The sequence below is a fragment of the Rhododendron vialii genome, chromosome 6a (assembly GCF_030253575.1).
Source record: "Rhododendron vialii isolate Sample 1 chromosome 6a, ASM3025357v1".
In the NCBI taxonomy this organism is placed as follows: Eukaryota; Viridiplantae; Streptophyta; class Magnoliopsida; order Ericales; family Ericaceae; genus Rhododendron; species Rhododendron vialii.
In genome coordinates, this window is record NC_080562.1 from 7450387 (window position 1) to 7468203 (window position 17817).

The 17817-nt window shown below is 39.7% G+C and overlaps 1 pseudogene; it reads right to left on the reverse strand.

The window, feature by feature from the left end:
• Nucleotides 1-59: 59 nt before the first annotated feature.
• On the reverse strand, nt 60-17817 carry LOC131331300 (putative receptor-like protein kinase At3g47110; annotated as a pseudogene).

A 17817-nucleotide genomic window follows, 5' to 3' on the forward strand; every position in this document is an offset into this window, starting at 1 on the left:
TTGGTTTTTGAGGTGGATGCTTTAAGTAATATTTATACTTGCATGTAACGGAGATTGAAAACAAAACACCACAAACACCGAAACCACACTCCCTGGGATTTTACTCAACATTTATTTTCCTTGCATGATCAGGTTTGAAAAGGTTTTGTCTGATGCTTTTCAGCTTGCAAAGTGCATCTCTCATGCTAATGCGTCCGTCTGGCGAATCAACGGTGCAAGCGAGACCAACACCAAGTACTGCAATCGAGCAATCAGTCTGTGCTTCTGGAGTAATGGACTGAATGTCATTCGAAAGACTACAGTCGGCTTGCACCAGACCAGGATCCAACACTTGATCTACATTGGTCGCAACGGCCATTTGACCCCATTTCTTCAGGCTTAAATCCCCTGTGAAACTCTCATGGGTTGGGCTCTTTCCAGTAAAAAGCTCTAGCAATGTGATTCCGTAGCTGTACACGTCTCCTGCCGTCGATGGTTCCCCTCCCGTACCATATTCTGCATCAAAATTCATTCAACGCAAGAAGGTTATCTAGGAATCTACTTAGTGAGGACTTTGTGTGAGAGGGTGTCTATATTTGGTAGCTCTACGACTCTACGTACAAAGAAACAAAGTAGAGATTAGAAAAGAACATTCATATGAGTATGCTAGAGGAAGAGACTGCAAACCTGGAGGTATGTAGCCAATGGAGCCCTTCAAAGCATTTGTAGAGCTAATAGAAGTTTGATCAGCTCTGTTGATCAATAGCTTAGCCAGCCCGAAATCTCCTACTTTTGCAGTCATATCTCCGTCCAACAGGATGTTGCTAGGCTTCAAATCGCAATGAACGATCACTTGTGTTCCGTTTTCATGGTGCAAATAGTCTAGAACACCAGCGACATCAATGGCCACTTTCAATCGATCCACAATATTCAACCCTTGACCGTTTGCATGACTCCTCCTTCCTGTAATCCAATCGTCCAAGCTTCCGTTTGTCATAAATTCGTATACTAGAGCCAGAAAGTTATTGTTCTTGAAGTCCATGCTCGAGCATGAAGTGATAAGTTTCACAAGATTCCGGTGCCTCACATTCCTCAAAGCCGCACACTCTGCAAGAAAGCTCTTCCAAGATCTGGTCTCGTCTACGTTAAGGACTTTAATTGCGACAGGTTTTTCTGGTTGTAGAAATCCTTTGTAGACAGACCCGAAACTCCCGCTTCCAATCAAATTTCTTGGGTTGAAATTTTCAGTTGCCAAACGAAGTTCGTCGTAAGAGACCATTTGATGTTGTCCCTTGAAGGAGTCAGATGAAGCTGCGACTTTCGGTTTCCTTTTCCTGAGGTAGAACACCCAGCCAATTGCAGAACACAACGCTATGATTGCAATGCTCACCACGACAATACAAACCAAGATCAGTCTTTTTCTATGGTCACGACCTTTCTCACATGCCGACATGAAGCAAAGTTTCGGGTTACCTTCCAAATGAATGCTAGAAAGATTTGTGAAAACTCCACCAGTGGGAACCTCTCCTTCCAGGTCATTGAAAGACAAGTTCAATAACTGGAGGCCTTGCAATTTTTGCAAGCTATTTGGAATTGGGCCAGAAAGCTTGTTTGAGGAGATGTCAAGAGTTTCCAAACCTTTCAATTCACTTAAAGTATCTGGAATAGGTCCTGTGAACATGTTATTTGCCATGAGCAACTTCTCCAAGCTTTTACAGTTGCCAATTGAGCCGGGTATGGTTTCTGATAAACCATTGTTTGATAGGTCAACCACGGCTACACTATCTAGTGTCCCAATTTCTTGAGGCAAAGGTCCGGTTAGCAAGTTATGGGAGAGATTCAGATGACTGGTTAGACTAGGAATATTGAGAATTTCTTTGGGTATGCTTCCATTGAGCTTATTACAAGATAAGTCTAATGAAAGCAACCTCTGGAAACTTTCAAAACTAGTCGGTATGGTACCCTCCAATTCATTTCCTGATAAATCCATGTTAATCAGGTTTTTGAGATTACCAAGGGAAGTTGGAATATTACCAGAGAGATTATTTCCAGCCAATCCCAAACTCAACAGTTCCTCCAAGTTGCCTATTTCTTGAGGAATGTCAAATGATATCAGGTTTGTAGCTCAAATTTAGCAATGTCAAACCACTCAGATGCCCAATTGAGGCCGGTATCCTACCATGGATGCGATTTCCTCCCATATATAATTTTGAAAGAACCTTCGAAAGATTGCCAATGGATTCTGGAATTACTCCCTCTAGAAGATTTCCGTCAACAGCAAGGAAGTTTAGACGGGTACTATTTGTCAGACTAGTGAGAAAATCTAAACCATTGTCCCCAACGCCAACGATCCTATTGAACCCAATGTTGTACATTTGGAGCTCTGGAAGATTTCCTAATCCCGGTGGCACCGTTCCATGCAAGAGATTGCGCGCCATGCGAATGACTTTTATCCTCGTGAGGTTGTGCAGAGACCCAGGAATGGTTCCCGAGAATTTATTGATACAAAAATTAAAAACAAGGAGATTTGGGAGTGTATCTCCAACATTGTAAGGAATTCTACCCCACAAATCATTGGAAGCCAAGGCCAAATCAACAAGCGAAGACATGTTGTATATGGATGGAGGAACTGTACCTGTTTTGTTTTTTTTACAACAAAGAAAGATAAATTTATTAATCAGAGTAAAATTACTATGATTAAAAGCATAGAGAGTACAAATCATCAAAATGAACGAAATGCATCACAATCGACACCCAACCCAACCCATCCGCTAATCACATGCCGTTAACTATCCTAAGAGCAAACCAGATTAAATGAGTCAAAGAACAGTAACCAATTGTAAATATAAAAAATTAGTCTAGGGTGCACTATAGAGAATTTGTAATCCAATTAGTCCACCTCTAATGTTTGTTACTACTCTAGTCCACTAATATAGTTTAGTAAGGCCTTAAGTCCACTTCTTTTAAAAAAGAAATTAAACCAAGACAAAAATGTCCTCTTATATAAATTGTTATATAGAGAGAACCCTAGATCAAAAACAAACCTGGAGCACAGCCTCCTCCTCCTCCTCCTCTCTGCCATCGGAGAAAAGTGGGTATGGGGATTCTACATCTAAAATGTGGGTTTGAGAGGTTTCAGTCAAAAAACGATCGGGGTGATTTCTCTACTGCATGGGTTCATTTCAATCTACTTTCAACTCATCAATGGGCCGTATTATCAATTGACAGTTGGAATTGCTGACGATATTTCTGCCATGATTTGCTATTAACGTGAATCTACCAATATTCTAAAAGTCGCCCAGCGCTAGTCGGGCGGTCAGCCACCTTCGAGCGATTAATCGCCAATTAATCGGCACATATTAATTAGTACTTGGTGATTAATCATTAGTCGGACCTAATCGGATAGGCTCCACCAATGATTAATCGGCCGCTAATCGCCAATTAATTCCTTGTTTTAGAACATTGGAATCTACATCTTCTCAACTGTGATGGGCTTTTCAAGGGATCCAGAAAAATCAAGGATTGTTCAAAAGGCTGTCTTCCTCTTTGTTTTGTCTTCAGCATTGTTTAACTAATTTTTGGGCCATGTTTAGCATATTTCCATTTTTCATGATCTTTGTTCGGTACGGTTGACATTTTGTTAATCGAATTTTACCAAAGCTAAATATTATGTCATTGTATTTGGCATAAAACACATGCAGAGAACATGTAAATTGTGGCATATAAGTTTATATGTGTACTGTTTCAACATGTAGAGAACATATTTTGCATGGTACAAAGTTCAGATATGCACATATGATATTATATGTGTTTGTGTTGGCAAAAAATACGTTACAGATATCTATAGATAACCTTATATGTCTCAGATCTATCTTTGTTTTTTATAACATACAGAGAACAAATTGAGACATATAAGATTATATGTGTACTTTTGTTGATGTAGTACTAAACATAAGCAAAAACGCAGATTGGGATAAATAACTATATATGTTAAGGTGTGGCGGGTTCAAGAAGGAAAAGACTCAAAACAGGTTAAAAAAGAAAAGAAAAATTTATCACACATATAACGTTATATATGTTAAGGGGTGGTGGGTTCAAGAAGGGAATGACTCAAAATAAGAATAAAAAAAAGAAAATAGAAATTTTTGTCACACATATAACGTTATATGCTGGTGTAGTGGTGATAGAGGTGGAGGGGTGGTGGTGGGAAAAAAAAAAGAGAGAAATCTTTGTCACACATAAAACGTTATATGTTGGCGTAGTGATGGTGGCAGAGGCGGTGGTAGTGGGTGTGGTGGTGGTGGTGGTGGTGGTTACGTGATTGCAACAAGATTAAAAAAAATGAAAAAATGTATTTTTTGTGTTAGCCAAACAAGGCCCTTATTTCTTTTACATAGGATAGTTTTGTCATTGAAATTATTAGTGAACTAGAGGGGTTAATAACTTTAGAAGTGGACTAGTGGGGTTAGAAATATACTATAGTGGACCTTCCAAAAATTCTCCCTTCAAAATAACACAATCATAAAGCCCATCAATATCAGTCATACGCCTAGTTATGCTCCTAACTTAGGCCTGTTATGTTCATTTAGCGCGCTACTTGGGTTTGATATTTATTAAGAGAAAATAATGGGCCGGTCCTGTTTTTGAAATCTACTGCCCACCAAGTCTTTGCTGTCAAAGTGTAATGCCCCACTCGATCCTCCCAAAATAAGCCCATGCGCCAGCTCTTTTTCCCTCCCTCTTTCTTCTCTATCTTCTCACCCACATGCAGTGACTCCATTTTTTCGCTTTTTCGTTCATACTAGGGTACCATAGAGTTTAGATTTAGATGCTTTCATAGAGTTCTAGGATTTAAGTTTGGGCATTTTCATGGGAATTTTAGGGTGCACTCTCATATTATATGGTTTTAGAGGTTTAGGGCCCGTTTTGGTTTCTCCAAAAAGTAACTTTTTTAAAAAGAAGGTAATTTCAAACTCAAATATAACGAAAATGAAAAATAATTTTTCAATTTTTTTGCACCGTTTAAAAGATTTCAATGATCTATCAAACAAGATCCATATTCGTAGGAAAATTATTTGCGTAAACACATAATTTTTGAGTTTGAAATTGCCTTCTTTTTCAAAAAAGTTCTTTTTGTTAAAAGTGGAACACCCCCTTAGACACTTTCATAGGATACCCCGGGGGTTTAGGCATTTTTATAGGATACTCTAGGGTTTAGGCACTTTCATAGAGTGTCCTAGTGGTTAGGTAGTTCAATGTTTAGGGTTTTAGGCACTTTCAAATGGTTAATTATTAATTTTAACACTGTAAATTTTAAATTTAGACTACTATTATCAATTTAACCACATTTAAATAATTAATTTAGACAAAATAAAATGAACAATGAAAAATGAAAATTTTATTTTTTTTCGTAATTTTGCATTCAATATTGATCTCGTTAGCTAAATCTCTACAAGTAAATTTTAAATATATAAATTTTATAAAAAATAAATGTGAACAAAAAAGTTATAATCATTCTTTAAGATTATAAATTTTAAATTTGAAAAGGAAGAGGAGAGAGAGAGAGAGAGAGAGAGAGAGAGAGAGAGAGTAGACGTGAAAGAGAGAGGAGAGAGAAAGGAGGACTGTGTAATCCAATTTGTACTTACATCATTGTGTCAGAATTGTTCCTTCTCCCCCCGACTCTCTTCATTAGCTGTCTCTGCAACACGAGGCGTTCCGGTTTCTCAAAAAAAGTATTTTTTGAAAAAGAAGGTAATTTCAAGTTTAAAAACTATGTGTTTACGCAAATAATTTTCCTATCAATATGGATCTTGTTTGATAGATCTCATTAAGATCTTTTAAACGGTGCAAAAAAAATTGAAAAAATAATTTTCATTTTCATTATATTTGAGTTTGAAATTCAAACATTTTGAAAAAAAAAGTACTTTTTCATAAATAAAGAGAGTAGAGTGCGCGTGGGACAGACGGTGGAGGGAGAAATAGAGAGGAACAGTTCGGGCGCGAGTGCGACAAGACTTTATGGGAAGATATTTGTCCGCATTTGTGCTCAAGAACCTAGTGGGACATAATCCACCCATATAGGACCGGCCCGGAAGAACCCGATTTATTAATTGCAGTTCAGGACTTGCGGAGCAATTGAATAACAAATAGAGCTAAATTGAGGAGTTAAACGGAAATATAGAATTAAAAAAATGGTCAGTCCAAGTCCAACTATTTCGGCCGTTGAAATTTAATTGGTGCAAAGCTAGTCCAGAATTTTTGGAGTACGAGATTTGTACCTATTTACCCGTCCAACTCCAGCACCCGTCTAATTATACCGGTCCAGGCCCCGTTTCAAGTAATCTGCCCAAAATGCCCCTTCCGTTCCTAAAAGCCTCTTCTGTACCCTCTTGTACGTCCAGAGCCGCCGACCGCAACTTCTTGACAGCGGAACAACGCCGACCTCAGCAGCGGCCTACCTTGGGCCCACCCGAGGAGGCTCCTTCGTCCGCCACCTCAGCAGCATCGGCGCCTTCTTCACCAAATCCGACCTCCTTTTTTTTTTTGAACAGAAGATATGATTTCTCATTGATAAACAGAAGCATCATTACGGAGAATAGAAAAAAGAGGAAAAGGTGGAGTGGACACCCAGTTACAACCTAAAGTTGAGGCCCTGGAGGAAGCTATTTAGTGGGCAGCTTCATTTCCTTCCCTTGGAGTCCAACAGAAAGATAACTCTAATTCTGCACCTATTTTACGAATATCAGTAATCAGAGCTGACACCTCCCACGGTGGAACTAATTCCGAAACACTTAGGGAGATGAGACTGGCACAATCACTTTCAATCGACACTTTATAAAGATTCAAAGCTTTGGCAAAGAGGCATGCTTCTCTAAAGATAGAGGCCTCTGCTAGGAAAGTCGACGTAGCAGAGATACAAAATCTCCTACCATCAAGCAAACACCCTTTAGAGTTCCTGAGTATAATGCCCACCTAACCTTTTTGAGCAGATTCCGTCCAAGAAGCATCACAGTTGATCTTAAGCATTTCGGGAGGGGGGGCTGCCCAAAGTTTGGGAGCTAGGGGAGGCCTGTCAGAAGGAGGAACATGAATCTGGACAGCTTCTTTGGCAGCCATGAATTCACTCTACGCACCCAAAGCCTCGAGCCATCGTTCCATGAGGAGGCCTAGTCTTGTCCTGGAAGACCATTTCATTTCTGGCGATCCAGATATACCAAGCAATAAAGATTGCTTTTGCCAAAAAAGCACTGCTCCAAGACCCCTTATCCATCTTTTCTTTAACAGCGATTGACCAGGAGAGAGCAGAATTGATGTTATTTGGAAAAATCCCCTCAAAGATTGGGCTCTTAAACCACACCTTCTTTGCCAATTTACAGTGAAAGATGGGATGTTCAATAGATTCACTGTGCTTGCCACACCTTGGGCACGTGGGATTATTGGCACAATTCCTACGCATCAAGTTCTCCTTTGTAGCTAGACGATTTCTACAAACCTTCCACCAGAAATGCTTCAGCTTTGGGGGAATACTTAAGTTCTAGAGAAATTTCCAGAAAGTTGGAGGGGGATTTATGGACGAGGAAGGTTTATCAGGTTTGGACAAGATCAGATCATTCCAGGTTTTGTGGTAGCCACTATTAACAGAATATTTACCATTAGTAGTGAAATCCCAAAGCATGCAGTCCTCAGTATCAGTCTTGGAAATTGGGATACGCGAAATAGACAGTGCTTCTTCCTCACTTAAGACCTGCTTCAGTTTTGGAATACTCCACTCCCTTGACGTGGTGTTAATAAAGTTAGCAACCTTCAAGTTATCCGCCCACGGGGGTTTGGGAGATTGGATTCGAAAATTGGGAGAAAAGGGAACCCACTTATCGTTCCATAAATCAACTCTACGTCCATTGTGAATCTGCCAGCTCAAGCCTTTCTCCAAAACATCCCAACCTTGGATGATGCTAGACCAGACCCAAGACGGTCTATTTCCTTTACATGCATTCATGAAATCGCCCCTAGGGAAATAGATAGCCTTCAGCATTCGGGCCCAGAAAGCATTCGGGTTCTGGATCTGTCTCCAACCCTGCTTAGCAAGAAGTGCTAAGTTGAAACATCGAAGGTCTCGGAAGCCCAGCCCCCCGTGGCTTTTAGCCTTACAAAAATCATCTCCCCCCACCTAATGGATTTTCATGTCTTCTAGGGAGCCAGACCAGAAGAACTTTCTGATGTTGCGGTTTAGATTTTTGCAAAACTTCTTTGATAACAGGAAACAAGACATAGCATAGCATGGGACAGCCTGAACAACGTGCTTAAGCATCACCTCTTTGCCTGCCGAGTTTAACCTCTTTGATTTCCAGCCTTGCATTTTAGTAAGCGCTCGTTTGTTGAGATAAGAGTATGCTTCAGTCTTTGATCTCCCCCAGAAATAAGGAAGACCCAAATATTTTGCATTCAAATCCATAAGAGGGATCTAGAGGTAATCACATAAAGCCCTTTTGGTAGAAGAAGTGGTATTGGCGGAGAAGCAAATGGAAGATTTATCAAAGTTTATCAACTGTCCGGAAGCAAGGCAGAATTGATCTAGCAGGGTTTTGATATGGCTTATGCTCCTGGAGTCCGTAAAGGAGAAGAGAAGTGCATCATTAGCAAAGAGAAGATGTGAGAGAAGAAGGCAGCCCCTTTTAATGATAATGCCAGAGAATAAGTTATTTCTGGCTCCACTTCGGATCATAGTAGATAAGACATCAATCACTAAGAGGAAAAGGTAAGGGGATAAAGGATCTCCTTGTCTAAGGCCTCGATGAGGTAAGAAGGAAAATCTCTCTTTACCATTTGCTGTCACCGAATAAAAGACCGTGGTTACAATTTGAAGAACTCAGTGAATCCATCTTTCATCAAAGCCCATAGCATGCATGACTTTTGCCAAAAAAATCCCACTGGACTCTATCGTAAGCCTTACTCAGATCAAGCTTTATTGCAGCATAAGAATGTTTCCCTCTCCTGTGGCCTTTTAGAAAATGAAAGGCTTCATGGGCCACCATTATGTTGTCTTGGATTTGTCGGCCAGGAACGAAGGCAGATTGGTGAGGGGAAACAATCTCATTCAAGATCTTCTTTAATCAATTCGCCATAACCTTAGAAATAATCTTGACAGAGAAGTTGCATAGGCTGATTGGTCTGAATTGTGACAAGGCTTCTGGGTGAGGGACTTTTGGGACCAGGACAATATTGGTATGGTTGAGTTTCTTGAGAAGATAGTTTCCACTGAAAAAGCTTTTGATAGCTGCACATGTATCACCTTGAATCACCTCCTAGAACTTTTGAAAGAATAGCCCTGGAAACCATCCGAACCTGGAGCTTTAAGGGCGCCCATTTGGAAAGCTGCAGCTTTAATCTCATGATCCCCCACAGGCCCTAATAGCAAAGTATTCATTTCCTCCGTAATTGAGTGAGGCACATAAGCAAGGATAGAAGCCATATCCCTGGGGCCAACATCGTGAAAGATGGAGGAAAAATAAGAGGCTATCTCCTGATCAATACCATCATCCGTATCCTTCCAATCACCATTTGCTGCCTTCAACCTCAGAATTTGGTTCCTTTGTCTTCTTTGAATCATTGAAGCATGAAAAAAGCTGGAATTTCTGTCCCCGTAATTCAACCAATTTACCTTTGATCTTTGGTGGAGATACATCTCTGGACCACCTCAATTGCCTCTTGAATACCCGCTTGGGCAGCTAAGTTATCTTCAGAAGGGGCTAACTTCTGGACATAAGTAAGTTGATTCCTTAACTAGCCAAGGCGAATTTTATTATTCCCAAATCCTGCCTCCTGGCCTCCGCCAAACCCTTCACCATTCCCTTCAAGGAAATCTTCATCGATCTCGTCTCGCGATCAACCAGCCTCAAATCCGTCTCCGTGGCATCAAGAATCCGCTGGGGGATCTGTCGTATGATGACGTTGAGGACGAGTTGGATGATTTGTACTTGAACGATGTCGGTTTCGTCAGCGAGTGGCTGCCGGGAGTGTGTGGACAACGAAGGTTGCTTGAGGTGCCGGATTTTTGGATTCAGTCGTGTTGGAAGCGGTCGGAGGTTCGGTCTCTGATTTGTTCTTGCTGTGAGTTGTTTCGGGTTTCTCTCTCTGAAAAAAGTCTATCTTTTAAATGGGTTTGATTTGTTTTGGTTCAACTATCGGGAAAAATTTGCAGTGCCGGATGAGTACCACGTGGTGTCCGCTTGGCGCATTCGAGCCATCTATTGGGTTTTTGGACGGCTCGAACTTGAAGGGGGGAAAAGAGAGAGAGTGTTGGAGTGAGAGGAGAGAGAGAGTCAATCCGAGCAATCTAAAAGTGTATTGGACGACTCGAATGTGCCGTACGGATATCACGTGAGATATACCCACCCGGCACCGAAAATTTTCTCCAATTATCAGTTATTGTTGGTCAAGTTTGAAAGAAATTGAAGGTTGTGATGATGCTAGAAAAGTACATGCTCGATCCGTTTGGATTTAGAGGTGTGAATCATGTAATTTAGGGTGTGTGAATCATGTAATTTAGAATGTGAATTTTAGAGGTGTGAATTTTGGATTTAAGGTTGTTAATTGTGTAATTTGGGTGAGTGTGAATTCTACTAAGGGTGCGAGTTCTGCAAAGGAGTGTGAATTCTTACAAATGGGTGTGAATTTTGCAAACGACTATGAATTCTGCAAATAGTTGTGAATACTGAGGATGTGAATTCTTGCATGCGTGAATTTTACAAACGGATTTGAATTCTTGGGGGTGAGAATTTCTTCAAAGGGGTGTGAATTCTAAAATGTAAAAAATGATAAAGGCCAAATAGTAGAAAAAATCTAAAAAAATTGTCTTGACAAGATAACATGACAAAAAAGGGTTGGAATGGAACTCCAACAAAAAAATGAGACCGCCTGTCATTTCTCAAAGCAAATATTGATGAAGACAAGTCTAATGGGCACGAGCATACTGTACATTGCAAACACATGACTTTAGTAATGGATTTGCGAGTTATTTAAAAAAAATGATTTTGACACTTTAATTTTTTATGATGACACTCTAAAATTTATCATTTAATATGTCTTGCTATGTATAATTTTTATACTAAAAGACAAATTTTAGAATGCCAAAATTATTTTTCTTATTTTAATTGGGTTATGACTAAAATTGGGCTTTGAGTAAAACGTGAAATAAGAAATTGAATTGGCACCCTTCTTTGCTAGGTGGGCCCATGAGGTTAAGAAGGCTGGGCACTGTATATAAAAGGGCACTATATACTACAGGTCCGTTTGGATGCGAGGAAAGAATTTAGGGTATTAGTTAATAAGAGGATAAAATAATATGAGGTATTTGTTAATAAGGGATAACTCATATTGATGTGATATTTATGGATGGCGGATTAAATAGTAGATTGTTTGGATAGTGTATTAGAAAAGGTGATTAAATAATACTTGATTTGGATGGAGGATTAATAGGGGGTATAAGGAATGGTGGATGATATAAAAAGCTGTCAAATGACCCTTTGCCCTTGTGCAGTCCCTAAATTAATTATGTATTACATTTTATATGTAATTGCAAATTTAATTATTGTTTCACAATTTAAGCCGTAATATTTATTTCTACTAACAAATTAACGAATTTAGTATTATTATTAAATAATTTTTTATAAAATTTGTTTTTTTTAAAAAAAGTAAGTGTTTTAAATTTCAATTTGTTGGAATCGGTGAAAAAATTTTAGTTTTCTGATCATTTTATCCTAGATGGTCATAATTTAATTTTGACTCTAAGACTCTCGTTGATTAGCTCCAAGAAAGTCGTAGAATCAAATATCTCTGAAGGCTAATCAACAAGAGCCATAGAGTCAAAATTTAATTATGACCATTTAGGATAAAATGACCAGAAAACTAAGATCTTCTCACTGGTTCAAACAGATTGAAAATTGGAACACTTATTTTTTTACATCGTTTATATATTAAAAATAAAAATATATAATTAAAAATTAAGTGTTCCAATTTTCAATATGTTTGAATCGGTGCGAAGATCTTATTTTTTTGATCATTTTATCTTAAATGGTCATAATGGATTTTTGTCTCTAAGGTCTTTCAATGAGCACCCTAAGAGAGTCCTGAAACTAAATAAGCAGTCTTGGGATATGTTTGAATGGAAAATATGATTTTGGATAGAATGGAGAATAGAAGTTGATTGAATGGTAGATGGGAAAAGGGGATAATGAGGGGAATCTTCATCCACAAAACACCCTTCCACAGCCGGATTATTTTTGGGATCTCAAGAGGAGCCCAAATTTAAGACCGGAGAAAGCTTGGAATAGGTGAAAACGATGAGGAGGTAAGAAATTATCAGGGAAACTTAATGGGATGTCAAACAAGGGAAAAGAGGTGGGCCCCTCTCCACAAACCCCCTCTTATTTTTTCTCTCCTCTTTTTACTCCATCTAAAGGGCCTACGTATAAAAGGGAGCACGGGTTTTTGCTCGGGACTCTTTCATCTTCGCACAAACTAGAGAACGGAAGGAGGCTGCCATCAGATCACACCACCACGCGCAGTGATGCAGAAGTGAAAAGACGCACCTAGAAACGAGGAGATTTTTTTTATCATTTTTTTTAGTTTTCTAATCTAAGTATTTATCCACACATTTGTTAGTGTCTTTTTAGTTGTTTAAAGAGTTTATCTAGCTTTTAGAAGTCAAAGTCTTTGTTTTCATTTAATTTTGTGTCTTGAAAATGTAAATGTTTTTTCCTATTCCTGGAGGTTATTCCAAGTCCTATATATATTAAAATAGCCTTTAGCTTATGAGAAGATATTTCTTCTTGTTAAAGTCTTATCTTTCTATGGATTCCGATAAGTGACGAGTTACCCATTCCTATATCTCTAAAGTGGATTAGATTGGTGAGCCTTCTATAGCCTTGTATCCAGGGACGGAACCAAGATTTCTTAAACACGAGAGCCGAACTATCAACAATAAATTTTGAAATTTCAAGATTTGGGAATCTGATGGTTTATTTGGTTTGGATTTTGAGGAAGGATTTTTTTTGTTGGATAATGAGTAGAGAGAGCTAGAAAAAGAAACGAGAGTAATAAATAAAGCAAAAATTGATTGAAGACCGTGCGCAGAGAGAGAGAGAGAGAGAGGTTGGATGTTAGGACTCAAAACGAACAAAGTCTGAAGTATTTAAATGTCTACATAACACCTAATGCCAAAAAAAAAGTAATACTATGGTTGCTCTTACCAAAAAAAAAAAACAACCAATCTTAATGTTTAAAAAAAAAACTCCGAAACTACGCAGGTGGTGTTATTTTGTATCCCGTTAGGTGCCTAATTTGGGTGGTGAGCTTTTTCTTGCCTTTTATCCTTTCTTATTTTTACTTTTCTTCTATCCAATTTGAAAAATCCGCCATCACGCAAGATGAATTCGAAAGCATGGAGACTGCACAAAAGTAACAAAATAGAGTTCCAACACTGTTATTTCTTGGGAGCTTTTGACTTGCTTTTCATTGGAGTTTATTATTTGCATGGTTATTTGTTTTTACTCCATGAGCGGCTAAACTATTGGGCTAGGCTGATGAGGAGATCTCTCCAAGTAGTGTAGTTGTTAGTTTCTAGGGTTTTATATTCAACTTGATTGTATGACTTAGTTGATTCAAAACTTTTTATGAAGTTCAATCTATATTTTTTTTTCCCAACTTTCAAATGTGTTTGTATCCATGGTTTCAAGTAGGCCTAAGTAAAAACCAGCTGACCCGCCAACCCGACCCGACTTGACCTGACCTGAAGCCATACGGACGGTTCTAATCAAGGATTCGGTCGGCCCTCGGTTTGCTAGATGTAAAATATTCAGTTTTCGGTTCGGCCTTCGGGTGTAGAGAATCTCTACCCATCGGACCCGAACCATTCGATTAAAATGAGCAAGTACACAATACACGTGGCATAATCCTAAAGAATGATATACCTTATCAGTTCTCTCTTTTATCACTTGCCTTTTCAGAAATTTTCAATGTATAAAGTGGATCTGATGAAGAACTACTTCTCTCTCTCTCTCTCTCTCTCTCTCTCTCTCTCTCTCTCTCTCTCTCCTGCAAACGACTCAATCTCTCTCATCACTCTTTCTTCTCCTCAGCAATTTTATCCAGGGCCATGGCCATACCCTTCCACTTCTAGATCTCCGCCTCTACCGTCTGGCGTGAGCCTCCATCCCATTCCAGATGAAAGGCGCACCATAACGACATCTCCTCTGCCTCCACCGCCTCTCTCACTCACGTCCCTTGCATCCGGCGTCCACCGTTCGACCTCAGAATGGCAGAATCAATGAAGCTCTAAAGTTTGAACCCACAACCCCCAAACGGCTTGCTCTCTCTCTCCATTTTTTTTTTTTTTGGGTTTTTCCATTTTTGCAGTTGTGTTTAGCTGAGATCTGAGATTTGATTTGTTTGAACTTCTGAGATTCGTTTAGCCCAACCCGACGGACCTTCGGTTTCATGGACGGTTTTGGTAGTTCTACGGATCGGTTACGGGTTCGAAAACAGACTACCCGACTGGTCGGGTCAGGTTGCGGGTTAGGGCCAAACCCGACCCGTGCTGACCCCTAGTTTCAAGCACTGTCATGCAATGGTTTTCAATGTTACGGCATAGGCCTTGAAATAGACTATACGATGTTGTGGGCAACATGCCCTTTTTGAGAAAAGGTGGATCGAGAGAGAGCTGTCAGACGAGCGCTCAATTCAGAGTCGCCACTTGGGTTTGAAGGTCCGATACCCAAGGAACCGAACTTAAAATGCTTGCCACGTTGTTTGATTTAAAAAGGTGAAGGCATCAGTCCGTTATAACTATATCTGGGTTCGGGAGCTAGGTTACGAGAGGGAAAGAGTTTTAAGGGATCCCTCTCGCCCAATCCGAAGACTATTCTTTACTGAGGCATTTGCGAAAACATTTGCGATTCTGCTTCATTAATCTATTTTTAGCCAATTAGAGCGGGGGAACAGTTTAATGGGGATTAAAACTGTAATACATTTGCAAGATGTGATTGATAGTATGGATGCGAAAGTAGTAAATAGGGTAAAACCAGGTTCGGTTAAGTAAATAGGGTAAACCCAGTGCACTATTCCAAATTGGACATGCGCAAGAAGGAAATTGTCTGCACTGACCAAAGCCACTGCATGAAGTTCCAACCTGCGTGTGCTAATATCATACACGCACGCGCTAGTTTTCTTTTCTCACAACCTCTGTTTTTAACCCCTTCTGGACTCTGAAAAGACCAATGCATACCCAAGACAAACCAAGCAATAAATAGTATTTACACTACATAGTTTAAAGGCTAAAAAGCCTAACAAATGGACAAAACACCCCATAACAGTGTGGAGACAAAACAGTAGCCCAAGGCCAAGTCACCCATGCAAAAGCAACGCATTGGAAAAACCACTGGAACAAAACCACCTGTGTGTGCGGGTTGGTCACTTGCGCACGCCCATCTAGGCTATTTTCCAGTACTTGTTCTCACATGACTAAGGCTCTGGGACATATCCAAATATACCCTAATTTGTGTTACAACAGAACAAAAATAAGTATTGAAATACAAGCTAGCAGTTTTGACATAGGAAAGTAGTAAACTGGTTTTACATGCTCACAGGAATGATCTACCAAAAAAACAACATAAAAGAACAAGGTCATTGTCCCCACATTGATATGCATGCTCAGCTATAGAATAGCGCGCGCGTGCTAAGAACCGACGCGCGCAGGTCCCTTGTCCACACGATTTTTGAAACCTGCTAGCCTTAGGGCCAGGACTGGTACTAATTATCAGCCTTGACCCTATCAGTCCCCCTCAGGGATCACAACATTATGCAAAACAAAGGTGTTATACCTTTGATTTTTGGGTTTGAAAGAGTATTGAGCTTTGATGTTTGAGGGAATGAGGTGAGAAAATGGGTGTAAGATTTTGTAACCTTTTCTTCTAACCTTTTAATTGAAAGACTGGAGGGTATTTATAAATACCCTCTATTAATGAAAATCTTCCAGAAACCTTCCATTAATGGAAACCCTCCATAGATGGAAACCTCCAGAAACCTTCTAGAAATAGAAAGCCTCCATAAATGGAAACCTTTCAGAAATGGAAAGTAAAAGATCGGCTGCAACTTTAACTAGCGTGCGTTGTGGTGGACGCGCGCGCAGGTCCAAATGATCACGTGTTGGTCAACGACCAATTAGGATCATTTGACCAACACCTGGCACTTTGACCCACGCGCGTTGGTTCCAAACCAACGCGTGCAGATGGGTTTTTTGACTTTTGAATTGGCTTAGGCTAGGCTAGGTTCAAAAGGGTGTCAAACACTCAAAACTCAAACATGTTATCATTCTCGGGATGCTATTGATCTGTTTCATCATCGGGGAATCAAGAACCGAAAGTAAACTAATCTGGAAGCCCAGATTGGAGTGTCTAAAGATGTGAGACGGGTTGTGTTGTTGGTTAAAACCAGTGAAACGATCCGTGCCGTGTTGAGATAGTTTATACAGAATACAAATCTTTATTATATCTTTGGAGATTATCTATTGGAATTGCTACCCTATGGTGGTCTGATTTAATGTTGAATATGAACCCTAGGTTTCTAAATAATTACGTTACAAGGGAAGACTAAATTAGAAACCCTAGTCCTTTTCTCTCTCTTGTTTCCAAATCCTTTAATTGCTTTCTAGTTAGCTTTAGTTTACTCAAATCAAAATCCAACTTTCCTTTGCTTTTCGAATTAAATTAGAAATTAATTGGAAGTACCGTGACTTAGCTTTTTACTCTCCGTAAACGATCTTGAACTTAACCATTGTTCTTCGGGATAATAGTTAATTCCTTATTTTATAAATTATATTTTTTGGTACGAAAACGATAGACCAGTACCTGTTAGATTGTTGATGGTGAGATCAAGTAGCTCCAATTTCTGAAGACGTGACAAGTCATCTGGTATCTCGCCACCCAGTTTATTGGTGCCTAAATTTAAACTGACGAGTGACGAGAGATTTGCCAGATATGGCGGTATTGAACCGAAAAGATGATTTCTTCCCAAGTTCAAAACTTGAAGCTTGGCGAGATAACTGAGCTCTCGAGGGATTATCCCTGAAATCTCATTCTGCTCCAAGTCAAGGATCTCGAGCTCCTTGCAATGACTTATATTCTGCGGTATCACATCTTGTATGCTGTTGAAACTCATATTCAGGACCCTCAGGCGAAAAAGGTTATTGAGTTGATTAGGAAATGTTCCCATCAACTGGTTGTTTTGTAGTTGAAGTGATCTGAGAAAGGATAGATTTCCAATGTGTGGGCTTATGGAACCTTTAAGTCCCAAGCCAGCAAGATCAAGCTCGACCACTCTAGCGCCAACTTTGTTGCACCAGACTCCAGTCCAGTTGCAGGGTGACAGTGTCTGGTCCCACGTGAGTAGAGGGCCAAGTGTTTCTGGATTAATACCAGACTTGAATGAGATCAAAGCCTCGTTATCTGTGATAATGCTTAGTCTAGGGGTCTCTCCTCCATGAACTAAGGCTACTAAGCATTTGGAAGTAATGATCAGAACTACTAAAATGGCGATTTGAAGAATCGTGTTGGAAAGGAAGAAAAAACCCATGTTTGATCACCGGGTTTTCGATTTGAGGTTGCAATGTTGAAGATAGAATTAAGAAGTTCAGGCTAGGAATGAGAAGTTAAGGTTATGGAGATGGGTATTTAAGCTTGCAAATTTATTACCTCATGGACTTTTTGGTGATTGTAGACCAGTAGCCAAGGTTTTCAAGCCACGACCTACAAGCCTTGTAAACAGGTGGACTAATCCGCTGCT